Raw genomic sequence first — 13,124 nt, 5'->3', positions numbered from 1 at the left:
ATTTATTGATTATTTGGAAAGCTTTTTAATTTATTTATTATTTTATTTCACTACATATTTTGCTGTTTTTTATTATTTTCTTTTTCTTTTTCTCACAAATGTTTGTTTAACCTTTATTATATATTTAGTTCATTTTATTGTGACATTCTGAAACCGAGCAAACCATGTTACGTATGTGGATATAAGTTTGTTATGCTTTTCTCTTTTTCTCTTTTTTTTCCTTTTTATGTTTAGTAACATTTATTGTATCGCTTTATAATATTTTTGTTATGTTTCATTTTTTACAACTCAAAAAATAATCAGGCAATCTTCATGATAACCTTGTTCAGTTTCTGCCAGCACCGTAGAAGCAAAATTCATTGCGAGTTTCAAACAAGTCATCGCGTGTGTTTTGACTGTGACAGATTCAGTTCTTCAGATTTATTTTGTCATAATTAAAAGTGCAGCCTTCATATGATGAAACGCTTCGGGACGCCTCTCCTCTCTACAGCTCTTCAGCAGCTGAGAACAGTTTGATCAAAAATCCTCTGTTTTTGTCACTGTAAGATTGTATGGCAACTTTATAAGATTGCAAAATAAAAGATAAGAACCAGCAACCTTTGTTCTAATGAACATTTTGCAGGAAAGGATGTATTTTGAGCATTTTATTTTACACTGGGCTCATGAAAGCAGCTTGAAATACGCAACAAAACCAAGGGTGACTAATAGCTTCACCCATGGGGCTTTGCCAGAGGAAGATCATGTTTACAGCCTCATTACATAACAATAAAAAGTCATCTTTCCTCTCTGCTGAAGAAACGAATGCTTGTAAAGCATATGGAAGCATGTGATGTCATTGTTGAGTCATTATGGTTGGTCGAATCATGTCTTTAATTTGCTCATATAGTCTAATCAAGCATATGAAACTATTGGCTTTTTTCATCATAACCTTTGTCAAGCAGACTATATTTGTTATATTTCCTTCTGAAATGGCTGTAAATGCATTCTGGATGGACCCACAGGTCAGTGTGTGCCCTAATACACCAAAACTGGGTTGAGAACAGATTAAAAAGATTTTGAATAGATAATGAAACATTGGGCATTTGATTTTTATTCTTGTTATCTTGCTGAGCTGATTGGCTCCATTTTTGTATCTCTTCTCATCCACTATAATGGAGGAAAAAATTCACTGACCTTCCCATGATCATAAAGGCCTTCGTTTTCTTTCTATTTTTAATCGGCATGCTTTTCACAGATCACACGTAGATTGTCAGTCTGTGAAAAGAAATTTCACAACACCAGCGAGATGCTTCTGAAACCTTTAAATTTACATTTATGTTGTTTGCAGATGCTTTCTCACCAAAGTGACATTTGTGTTTGTACTGCCAGCTTAATAGGGAGCCAGGGATACAAATCGAGCCCTCAGACAAAACCTCAAAGTGCTAGGCAACAGAACACTTATTTATTTGCAGGTTTGCTGTATTTCTGCATCATATACTTTGATGTGCAAAAGATATAAAAATACACTCTTGAAACCTCTACATCAAAGGTATGTTCCAGGTTCAATGCACGGCATGTAGCATCTATCGACACTGGGTGACAAGCTGTCGATTACCAGAGAATTTTTTTTTACTCATTCTCAATTTGAAAAACCACAGGAAAAGATCGACAGTAATGCACTTACATGTAAGTCTATGAAACATGCAGCTCATATGTTTGTTAAAGCACTTTTTTCATGATAAAAGTAATTATTTGATCCGTATCATTCTTGGAGTGGTGAGACCATTTTCCTAGCTGTTACAAAACAATTTACTGTGCACACAATTTTTGATTGAGTTTTCATAAACATCTAATGATTTTCTGTGGCAGCATTTCACAGATGCTTTTGATGGAGTTTAATTTTTATTCAGTCTGAATCATAATTTAAAGCAAAACAGACAGTGTAACTCATAGCAAAAAGATTTTTTTCAAGCCAAAATATATTGAAAACATATACATACATACATACATATATGTACCATATGTTTTCAATATATTTTGGCTAGAAAAAAAAAAACTTTTTGCTATGATATATATATATATATATATATATATATATAAACAGTGCAGCTAAAAGAGTTTATTTTAAACATTCAAATTAAAAATATATTACAAAATACAGTTTTGGGCAATGCAAAATTTAGTTTATATATATATATATATATATATATATATATATATATATATATATATATATATATATATATATATATATATATATATATATATATATATATATTCTGTGTAAATGTAAAATTAATAATAATAAAATAAATTTATATATATATATATATATATATATATATATATATATATACACACACACACACACACATATAGATAAATAATAATAAAATTATATGTGTGTGTATATATATATATATATATATATATATATATATATATATATATATATATATAACATTCAAATTAAAAATATATTACAAAATACAGTTTTGGGCAATGCAAAATTTAGTATATATATATATATATATATATATATATATATATATATATATATATATATATATATATATGTAATATATATATTCTGTGTAAATGTAAAATTAATAATAATAAAATAAATATATATATATATATATATATATATATATATATATATATATACACACACACACATATAGATAAATAATAATAAAATTATATGTGTGTGTGTGTGTATATATATATATATATATATATATATATATATATATATATATATATATATATATATATATATATATATATATATATATATATATATTAATATATATATATATAACATTCAAATTAAAAATATATTACAAAATACAGTTTTGGGCAATGCAAAATTTAGTTTATATATATATATAAGAATTTTTTTATGGCCCAGTTTAATAATGTAATAACAATGACAGATTGCCCTTGTCCTATATGTTGTTTTATAGAGCAGCATTATTTAATAGCTACTTCTAGAGAAAATATTAAGTAAAAAACTATGCTGCCTATTCGTTTTAACTATCATTAATGTCCTCTCGAAGAGAAACCTGTGGCTGTTTTACAGCTTTGCCACGCTCAATGAAAAACAATCACATCCTTTGAAATCTGGGATTAAGTGGGATTAAGCAGGCAAATATTAATTCCCACAGGGCCGGTCCGTGGGACTTCAGAGGCCCGCTGACACACACACACAGACAAGAGAGTTTCCCTTACCAAGATCAGAGAAAAGACTGTCCTACATGCTACAACCAAGTAACCTTTCAATGCTATTACTTTTCTTTATTGAACAATGCCGTGCTTTATGGCGGTTCTGTGTTGTGTGCTCTTTTAGTGATGCGGTTGTGTAGCTGGAACAGATGTAGGACTGGAGTGCTGAATCATGAAGTGCTGTGTAACAGGATGAGCCAGTCCTACACACTGTACAGACATGCTTCTGACTCAGTGAAGGCCACTGGGGACCAGTGTGAACTCGAGAAGAGACAGAGGGTGTCTGTTCTGTCATTATAGAACAAATCTGAATGTTCAAACATATATTATTAGACTCTTTCTGTGATGTTTGTATAATTTTGATTTTTTCCATTTCATTAAAAAACAAATGTGACACATCAAATTATGTCTCGGTGAGTTTTACACAGGCAAACATCACTCACACTTGCCCTATATGCCCTTGCAACTACCCACAACACTACAGCAACTACATAGCAACGCCCTGGTAACCACCAACAATGTGGTGCCAGTAAGTTTTACATTGGCAAACACCACTCACATTTGTTTTTAATGCCCTAACAACCAGTCAGAACACAATAGCAATTGCACAACACCTCACTAGAATCCACTTAACAAGAACACCTTAACAATTGTTTAGCAACACTGCATTATACTAATGAGTTTCGCATGGGCAAAAACCACTCATATTTGTCCTTTATGTCCTAGCAACCAGTAGAACACTATGGCAACTGCATAGCAATGCACTAAACACCACTTATAACACCTTAGCAACGGCATAGCAACACCCTGGCAACCACCCACGACACAGTAGTATTGTGCTGGTGAGTTTTGCACAGACAATCACCACTCACATTTGTCCTTTGTGCTCTAGTAAACAGTCAGAATACTATGACAACTGCATAGTAAAGCACTAGAAACCCATCAGAACACATTAGAAGCTGCATAGCAACGCCCTGGCAACCACTGACAAACATCACAGAAATGTGCCAGTGAGTTGTGAATAGACAAACACCACTCATGTTTATCCTTTATGCTTTAGCAACCAGTCAGAACACCATGGCAACTGCATAGCAACACACTAGAAACCACTCAAAAGACCTCAAAAGGCTACTGCATAGCAACACCTTGGTAACCATTCATGACACACTAGCATTGTGCTGGTGAGTTTTGCACAGACAAATACCAATCACATTTGTCCTTTAAGCTCCAATAAACAGTCAGAACACTTAGGCAACTGCACTAGACACCACTTATAACACCTTAGCAACCGTATAGCAACACCCAAGCAACCGGCCACAACTCACTTACATTGTGCTGGTGAGTTTTGCACAGACAAACACCACTCACATCTGTCCTTTGTGCTCTAGTAAATAATCAGAAAACTATGGCAACTGCATAGCAAAGCAGTAGAAACCACTCAGAACACCTTAGAAACTGCATAGCAACGCCCTGGCAACGACTGACAAATACCACAGAAATGTGCCAGTGAGTTGTGCGCAGACAAACACCACTCATATTTGTCCTTTATACTCTAGCAACCACTAGAACCACTAGAAACTACCTTGGCTACTGCATAGCAATGCCCTGACAACCACCCACAACACGCTAGCATTGTGCCAGTGAGTTCTGCATGGGAAAACACCACTCACATTTGTCTTTTATTCCCTAGCAACCAGTCAGAATGTCATAGCAACCACATAGCACTAGAAACCATGACTATGATTATAAGTAAAAGTGTCCAAATTAAATCTCTCTCATGCTCACAAAGAAAATAACCACAATATTAAAGTTAACAACCCAATAAAAACCTCTGCACAATCAAACACAAATATTACATTTATGCATACTGATATGATATTTCCAACGTCTCGTCTCATTTTTGCTGTAGATTGAGTGCAGTTATTTATGTGAAGATGTTTGCTGCGTTTATGAGACCTTGCTGCAGTCATGGCTTCTAATGACTGTCATAGCGCCGCAGACCGCCTGTTCTCCCTGCCTCGTTAGGGCTCGACATTGACAAAATAGGTCATTGTAATTCAGTATATGCTAAAGGACACAGGAGCACTGGAGCGAGGAGAAAGAAACCCATGAGAGAGAGAGAAACCAGGATCACCGCAGGACTCTGTTTCACATTGGGTTTGAAAGGCATCTGAAATCTGGCTTTGCACAATCACACGCAAGCTTCTATTCTGAGTTATTATGAATTTTTTAACAAGGTTTTCTTTCTTTTTTTCTTAAAGCAGCCTCATTTTCTTCCCCTTTCCACTCATTTTTGTTATACAGAGGAAAAGGTCATTGCATAAGTAGCACAGAAAAATATCACTGCAGAACAGGGGTATTTTACCTCTTACGAAACCAATATTCAGACACTAATTAACCGTGCTGTCTCAGGCCTTTCAGAGACCTGCTCAAAATGACAGATTAATTATTACAGAATGAACAATTTCATGAGATTTCACATTGATATGGCAATTGGGTCATTTTCAAGAAGTGGTGCCATTTGTGTCTCCATGACTTACTACTGACATAATTAACTGGATTTTGAAATTTCCCACTTACAAAAATCAGTCCCATTATTCAACAGATTTGATGCAATATAACCTAGTGTTTAGTGCAAAATAAAACATTAGTTTGTTTTTCTATCAGCAAATTTTCAGGTCCCCATTTATCACAATTTCATTTAACTGATTATAAACAATTGTTAATGTCATTGAAAATTTTCTTGCATTTTCTCCCTCAAATTCTGACCAACCCTGCTTTGCTGTGGCAGCTTTTTTCCTAATCATTTTGACATAATGTTTAAAGTCACCATGAAATCAAAATGGACAATTCTAATTTTTTATGGAATATCGCATCATTTATAAAAAATGACTTATCTGTGCACATCATTATTTTTATATATTTATATGCCCTCTTAATCTTTAATAAACATAACTTTCCCTCTTGCAGTGACATCTCTTCTCTTCTCTGATGATGTGTTTACAGGCGTGAGGGCGGAGCAACCTGTCACTCACATGAGATCAACCAATAGCAAACCACAACAATCCAGCGAACCACTCAGTTCCTGATACACAACATCAAGACCCGCCCTACAAACAACAAGGAACGAAAGACTATCGCAACGTATATTTTATGCCGACTTTGAGGTAGTGATTTTGACCACATGGTTTGAAAGACATATAAGCATATAGATTCCAAAATTACTGTAATAAAGTTAAAATAGCACTTTAGGATTTGGCTTAAAGCAACAAAATATACAGTAACTATTATTAAGCTATTCTTTGCAAAATAATTTTTTTGAATTTTGAAAGTCATCTGGAGTTTTTGGGAAACCTGTGTGAAAACAGTCAATATTTTTACAATTTTGTAATTGCATAACACACAGCATCGTAAGGTAAGTTCAATTACCTTTATCACGAGATTCCAACTTGTAAAAAGCATTCACGTCCTCGTAAAACTCATAATTACAACTTGTAAACTCAGAATTTTCGGTGAACTCCAACTTGTACCATGTGACTGCTACAGATTAATTTTGCCATTGATAGTGTTGCCATAGAAACACGACATTCCAAGGACGTGAACAGCTGCAAGCAGAATGTCATGTGTTGTCATCTTGTAATTATGACATGGGGTCCTATCATCAGGGTTCCCACTCTTTCATGAACACCAGATTCAAGGACTTTCAAGGACTTTTTAAAGCACCGTTTATTTTATATTAAGCACCTATCAAATTCACATCACATATGGAGCGTCATGAAAGACCTCTTACAATTCTTAACATTTTAATCCTCCTATTGCATTTGCATCCATTTTAACCCGGAAGAGGTACAGAATCATTTGTACATTCATTTTGGAAATAAATTAAAACTGTTTGCAGCTTTCTTATTCCTAATGTTAACAATTATTCCATACTAGTTTTGGTTTTCATTTTTTATTAATCATTACTTGAGAAAAAAAACATTATAATATAGAGAGAATATTATAAAAATACATTTTGCAATTGAGTGGGAAAAAAAAGTATTATATGGATTGTAATTGTGGCTTAAAGTCAGAATATATACAATATATTATAGATATAAGCTTGCAATTCTGAGAAAAGAAAGTCAGAATTGAGAGATATAAATGAGCACTTCTGAGAAAAAAAAATCAGAATTGCAATTTATATCTCACAATTCTGACTTTATAAGACACAATTGTGGCTTTATAATCATGCAATTTTGACTTTTTAAAGGGTTAGTTCACTCAAAAATGAAAATTCTGTCATTTATTCACCGTCAAGTTGTTCCAAACCTGTTTGAATTTCATTGTTCTGCTGAACACAAAGAAAGATATTTCGAAGAATGTCAGTAACCAAACAGATCTCGCCCCTACCATAGTAATTGTTTTTCCTACTATGGTAGTCAATGGGGGGCGATATCTGTTGGTTCCAAAACAATATTTCAAAACAAATATTCTAGGACTAAGAGGGGCATGTTAGAATTTTCACAAAATTTATTTCAAATTTAATTCAAGCACTTTCAAGGACCAATATTTGTTTTCAAGTACTGTTCAGGCCTTGAATTCATCTGTCTGAAATCCAAGTACTTTCAAGGACTTTTAAGGCGCGTGGGAACCCTGTACCATACACCCGGCGCAATGCGACGCCAGGCGTGATGCAAGTGTTTTTTGCTAGTTTCAGCCCGACACAGTTATCATTTTATGTAAGCCACGTTATTTAAATAGCAAATGCACTCACAGCTATCTGTTCACTCATGGGCGTGCTGGTCTGAAAACGAGGTGTGTTCAGGTGCATTGTTGGCGTGTTGCTATTTTGAGGCAACTGAAAACAACTGCGCCATTGACCAACAAAACCTGGTCTAAAGTCAATGGCGCAGTATTTATTTTTTATTTTTTTGTTACTCCAGGGTAATATGCACCAATAGGCGGGTGCAGAATGTGCATACACTGTTACACACAAAGGGACACGCAGCAGGACACAAACATGCCAAATATTACAATGTAAAAAATTATTATTGTGTACATAAAGATAAAAATGCCTACATGTCTTAAAGTATAGTCACTGCATGTATCAGAATTACCAATTTGCAATAAGGACAAATGAATTTGGCTGATTATTTTACCAGTTGTGACAATACACACATATATTTAAACTGACTCGTCAGGTTGAGGGTGTCTATATTCCACCATGTAAATAGCAATCTGCCATGGTTCAAGCACACCTGGCTTTTAAAGGGAATGGGAGATGACACTCTGATTGGTTTATTGCACATTACGCCCAAAACACACCCATGACTCATTAAGAGACTAGGTACAACCCTTTTTGAACCATGCACCTGGTGCACCAACCATTTTTTCCATTGTTAAACCAGCAAAAGTGGATTCAGACATGCCCTAAGTGCACATGCGCCATACACTAAGATCGTTAAAATAGGGTGAAAGCAGTGTAATTTCAGTACCACTATATACTGTATGCAAAATAAATAAGTCTACAATGGTTACAGCCCTTGTACTTTGGGCCTGAAGTGGGAAAATATGCTCTACTCAAAGTTCCTTTTCAATAATAATAATTTCAACTGTAACCTTTTCAAATGAAAATTTTAATACACAAAAGGCAGTTTCTAAGAACAACCCAATTATCAGGCCTTCCTGTACATGCACAAGGACATTGAGCTGTGTTTGCAGCGTTGACAGCAGTTCTTAAAAACTAAACATCAGCAGTTAATAAACCAAACAGAGGAGACACGTATTCAGTCCCCTGATATGCGTTTAGGCCTTAACTCATATTTTCCCCTTCCACCCTGGAGCGTGCTCATTTAATCTACAGGATTATTATTGTTGCTGGAGTTGTGGATCCATGTTGAACAGACATAAACCAAGAGCGCTTTCAGGTGGTGGCGTAAACAGACTGTTAATTGGGAGTTAATGAGCCTTACTGACGATCTTCATCTGCGGGACCTTGGGTGAGGTGCAATTAAAGCAAACCTGCAGCGTGAAGCTACTGAAGTCCATTCAGCGCAATAAAACCAGCGACCCGATGCTCAGGTCTCTCATGAGCCATCTGCAGCTGCGCCCAAGGCACCAGGACAATAAAACAAGGCCTTATGCTCGCAAATATCATTTATTCTACAGTCTCTGCTTTGTTATTTGAAATTTACAAAGAAGAATAATTCGATTTTGGTCCTGCACTTTTATTTGACTGTGACTCTATTGAGCTACTCATTGTTATTCCATGTAGTGTGCTCTAGTGTACGCTTCACATTCTAGCAAATGTACTGCAGAAATATAAAGCGAAGTATGCTGCTATCCTGCACACAACCACAGTTCATGAACTAAAAGTTCTACCTGCAAACTTTCTAAAACGTGCTTTATCTTCAGAAGGTTATTCCAGGTTCTTCTCAGCTGCATCTCTTCATAATATCACCAGTTCGTTCCCGTCTCTCTGTAGCTTACGGCGCCGACATCGCCGTCAACACGTTAAAAAGAAGCCTGACGCTTTCATCATTCTTTCTGTTTGCATTTCAGAAGAAATGAAAGTCAGTTTTTTGAGGAGCATTGTGGGGTTTGGTTAATCAGCGTGCTGTGTGGGGGTCTTACTGCGCCTGAGTCTTAGCTCGGCTTTAATTAATATCTATTCTCTCCTCCCTGAGGCCTGCCGTCCCGGAGGAGGCATGACATACAAAACTGAGTCCCTCAGGGATTTGTTTTTGGATTTTTTTTTTTGTTAATATTCATGTTCTCACACCAGGAAGAGGCGTGTATTATTTCATCCAATTTCTGAGGTTAAGAAAAAAAGAGGGATTATTTATGGGTATCTTGCTCTCTTTGCTCAATCAAGTGGGGTTTTTTTTAGGCTGTTGGTGTCTTGATAATGCCATTTTTTTTTAATCAGACAAATTCTATTTTAAATGACATTTGTATGGCATGACCAAAAACATTAAATTGTTGCTAAACAGAGTCTAGTGATCTTTTTTTTTTGCTAATACTGTAGCTTACACTTTATTTACACCTTACAATCAGTTATATACATTTGTAAATGACTACAGGCAAAACATTATGACCACCTTCCTAATATTGTGTTGGTCCCCCTTTTGCTGCCAAAACAGCCCTGACCCGTCAAGGCATGGACTCCTCTAGACCCTGAAAGGTGTGTTGTGGTATTTGCACCAAGATGTTAGCAGCAGATCCTTTAAGTCCTGTAAGTTGTGAGGTGAGGCCTCCATGGATCGGACTTGTTTGTTCAGCACATCCCACAGATGCTCCATTGGATTGAGATCTGGGGAATTTGGAGGCCAAGTTAATACCTCAAACTCATTGTGCTCCTCAAACCATTCCTGAACCATTTTTGCTTTGTGACAGGGTGCATTATCCTGCTGAAAGAGGCCACCAGGGAATACTGTTTCCATGAAAGGGTGTACATGGTCTGCAACAATGCTTGGGTAGGTGGTACGTGTCAAAGTAACATCCAAATGGATGGCAGGACCCAAGGTTTCCCAGCAGAACATTGCCCAAAGCATCACACTGCCTCCGCTGGCTTGCCTTCTTCCCATAGTGCATCCTGGTGCCATGTGTTCCCCAGGTAAGCGACGCACACGCACCCGATCATCCACGTGATGTAAAAGAAAACGTGATTCATCAGACCAGGCCATCTTCTCCATTGCTCCGTGGTCCAGTTCTGATGCTCACATGCCCACTGTTGGTGCTTTCGGCGGTGGTCAGGGGTCAGCATGGGCACCCTGACTGGTCTGTGTCTATGCAGCTCCATACACAACAAACTGATGCACTGTGTGTTCTGACTCCTTTCTATCAGAATCAGCATTAACTTCTTGAGCAATTTGAGCTACAGTAGCTCGTCTGTTGGATCGGACCACATGGGTCAGCCTTCGCTCCCCACGTGCATCAATGAGCCTTTGCCGCCCATGACCCTGTCGTCGGTTCACCACTGTTCCTTCCTTGGAGCACTTTTGATAGATACTGACCACTGCAGACCGGGAACACCCCACAAGAGCTGCAGTTTTGGAGATGCTCTGACCAGGTCGTCTAGCCATCACAATTTGGCTCTTGTCAAACTCGCTCAAATCCTTACGCTTGCCCATTTTTCCTGCTTCTAACACATCAACTTTGAGGACAAAATGTTCACTTGCTGCCTAATATATCCCACACTCACTAACAGGTGCTGTGATGAAGAGATTCACTTCACCTGTCAGTGGTCATAATGTTACGCCTGATCAGTGTGTGTATATATATTAGACAGACAGATCCTGACAACTGACAAAATGAATGTTAAACAAGGTAAAGAACAAAATAGCCTTTTATTCATTTTCATATTAGTTCCGAGTCTTTTTTGTCATTAGAAAACAAGATTAATATCTATCACATACACAAACAAAGTAGAATGTGCAGATGAAAAATAGTTTTGTCTCTTTCCAGTACATATAATATAGTATTTAGACAGTTCAGAAAAATAAAAGCCTCTCCATCCCTTTATGAAATAAACTCCCAGAGAGTGATTCTCATCCGGGAAAGGGAGCTCAGGCCGCAGAGATCTGCTTCCCAACAGTCCAACAGTCCTTCAGGACCATGTATTCGTTCTTCACACAAGTAGCATACTTTTTTCTTTTTTCTTTTTACACAAATATATGCGTAGCGCAAGATTTCCCAACACATTATTGAATATAGAATACATTAACAGTTCCCACATAACATTTCAAAGAGAAAAAACAAGTGAAAAGACTTATTACAGCATCTGACAACAGCAGATGTTCAAATTCAGTAACTTGAAAAGCAAAACGAGGCAAATGTCTTAACAGTTTTGAGCCACAATTGTTTCAACTCCATCTCCAGTTTGGTGCTTGGATTTGTGACTTCATAAGCAGGTAACAAGCATTAAACAGGTTTTCTCAATGAGAAATATTGAAATGATTGACTGTCTTACAATGGAAACTTGTACACGGTATGAAATCTGTGCTGGTATTAGGAAATAATTTAAAGACTCCTCCACAAAGGAGAACAACCGTCCCAGCCAACATCTCTACGGTCCAATCAATTATTCAATAAATGGCTTTATGTAATGTCATTTGCATAAAGTTTTCAGTGAATAGAACATTTACACATGCTGGTTACCAACAATCATTTACAATTTTTTTTTTTTGCAATTAAAACTTGCACAAATACAATTTCTGCACAATTTTGGTTCTAATAAGAGAATAGGATGGGGGGGGGGGGATGTTTTAAATTAATATTCAATTGGAGCTTTTCTTGTTAAAAGCACAATAAATCTTACTCCGCATGAAAATATTCTGGGATGACTTTAGAAAAAAAGTTTTTTAGAAGCTATTAATACCAAAATAGTTCATCACTGGACTAGCACATACCCAGAAATCCAACTTTAAGGCCTATTTAATGTGGTATTAAGATACCCAAACAGTCTTTATAGGTCCAGAGACGTGCAGCATTAGATTCATTATCTAAAAAGGGGCAGCGTTTTCATCAACATGACAAAGGCTCCTTAAAGGGATAATTCACCCAAATATGAAAATTATCCTATGATTTACTCACCCTCAAGCTATCATAGGTGTATGACTATTATCTTTCAGACAAACACAATCAGAGGCTCTCCCAAGCTTTATAATGGCCCAAAAAAGTGCATTCATCCATTGTAAAAGTAATCCACACGGCTCCAGGGGGTTAATAAAGGCCCTCTAAAGCGAAACAATGGGTTTTGTAAGAAAAATATCCATATTTAAAACTTTATTAACTATAATAACTAGCTTCCAGCAGACGGCCATACGCATCTCTTTGCGGCGCAACACGGAAGAGCAGAGGATACAGCAAAACAAAACACCGGACACAAATTAGATGTCTAAAACGAGAATTTTTAAAGAGAAATATTGATATAA

Source organism: Megalobrama amblycephala, linkage group LG12 (genome assembly GCF_018812025.1).
Source record: "Megalobrama amblycephala isolate DHTTF-2021 linkage group LG12, ASM1881202v1, whole genome shotgun sequence".
NCBI classification, from domain to species: Eukaryota; Metazoa; Chordata; class Actinopteri; order Cypriniformes; family Xenocyprididae; genus Megalobrama; species Megalobrama amblycephala.
Note: the sequence above shows the minus strand (reverse complement) of the source record.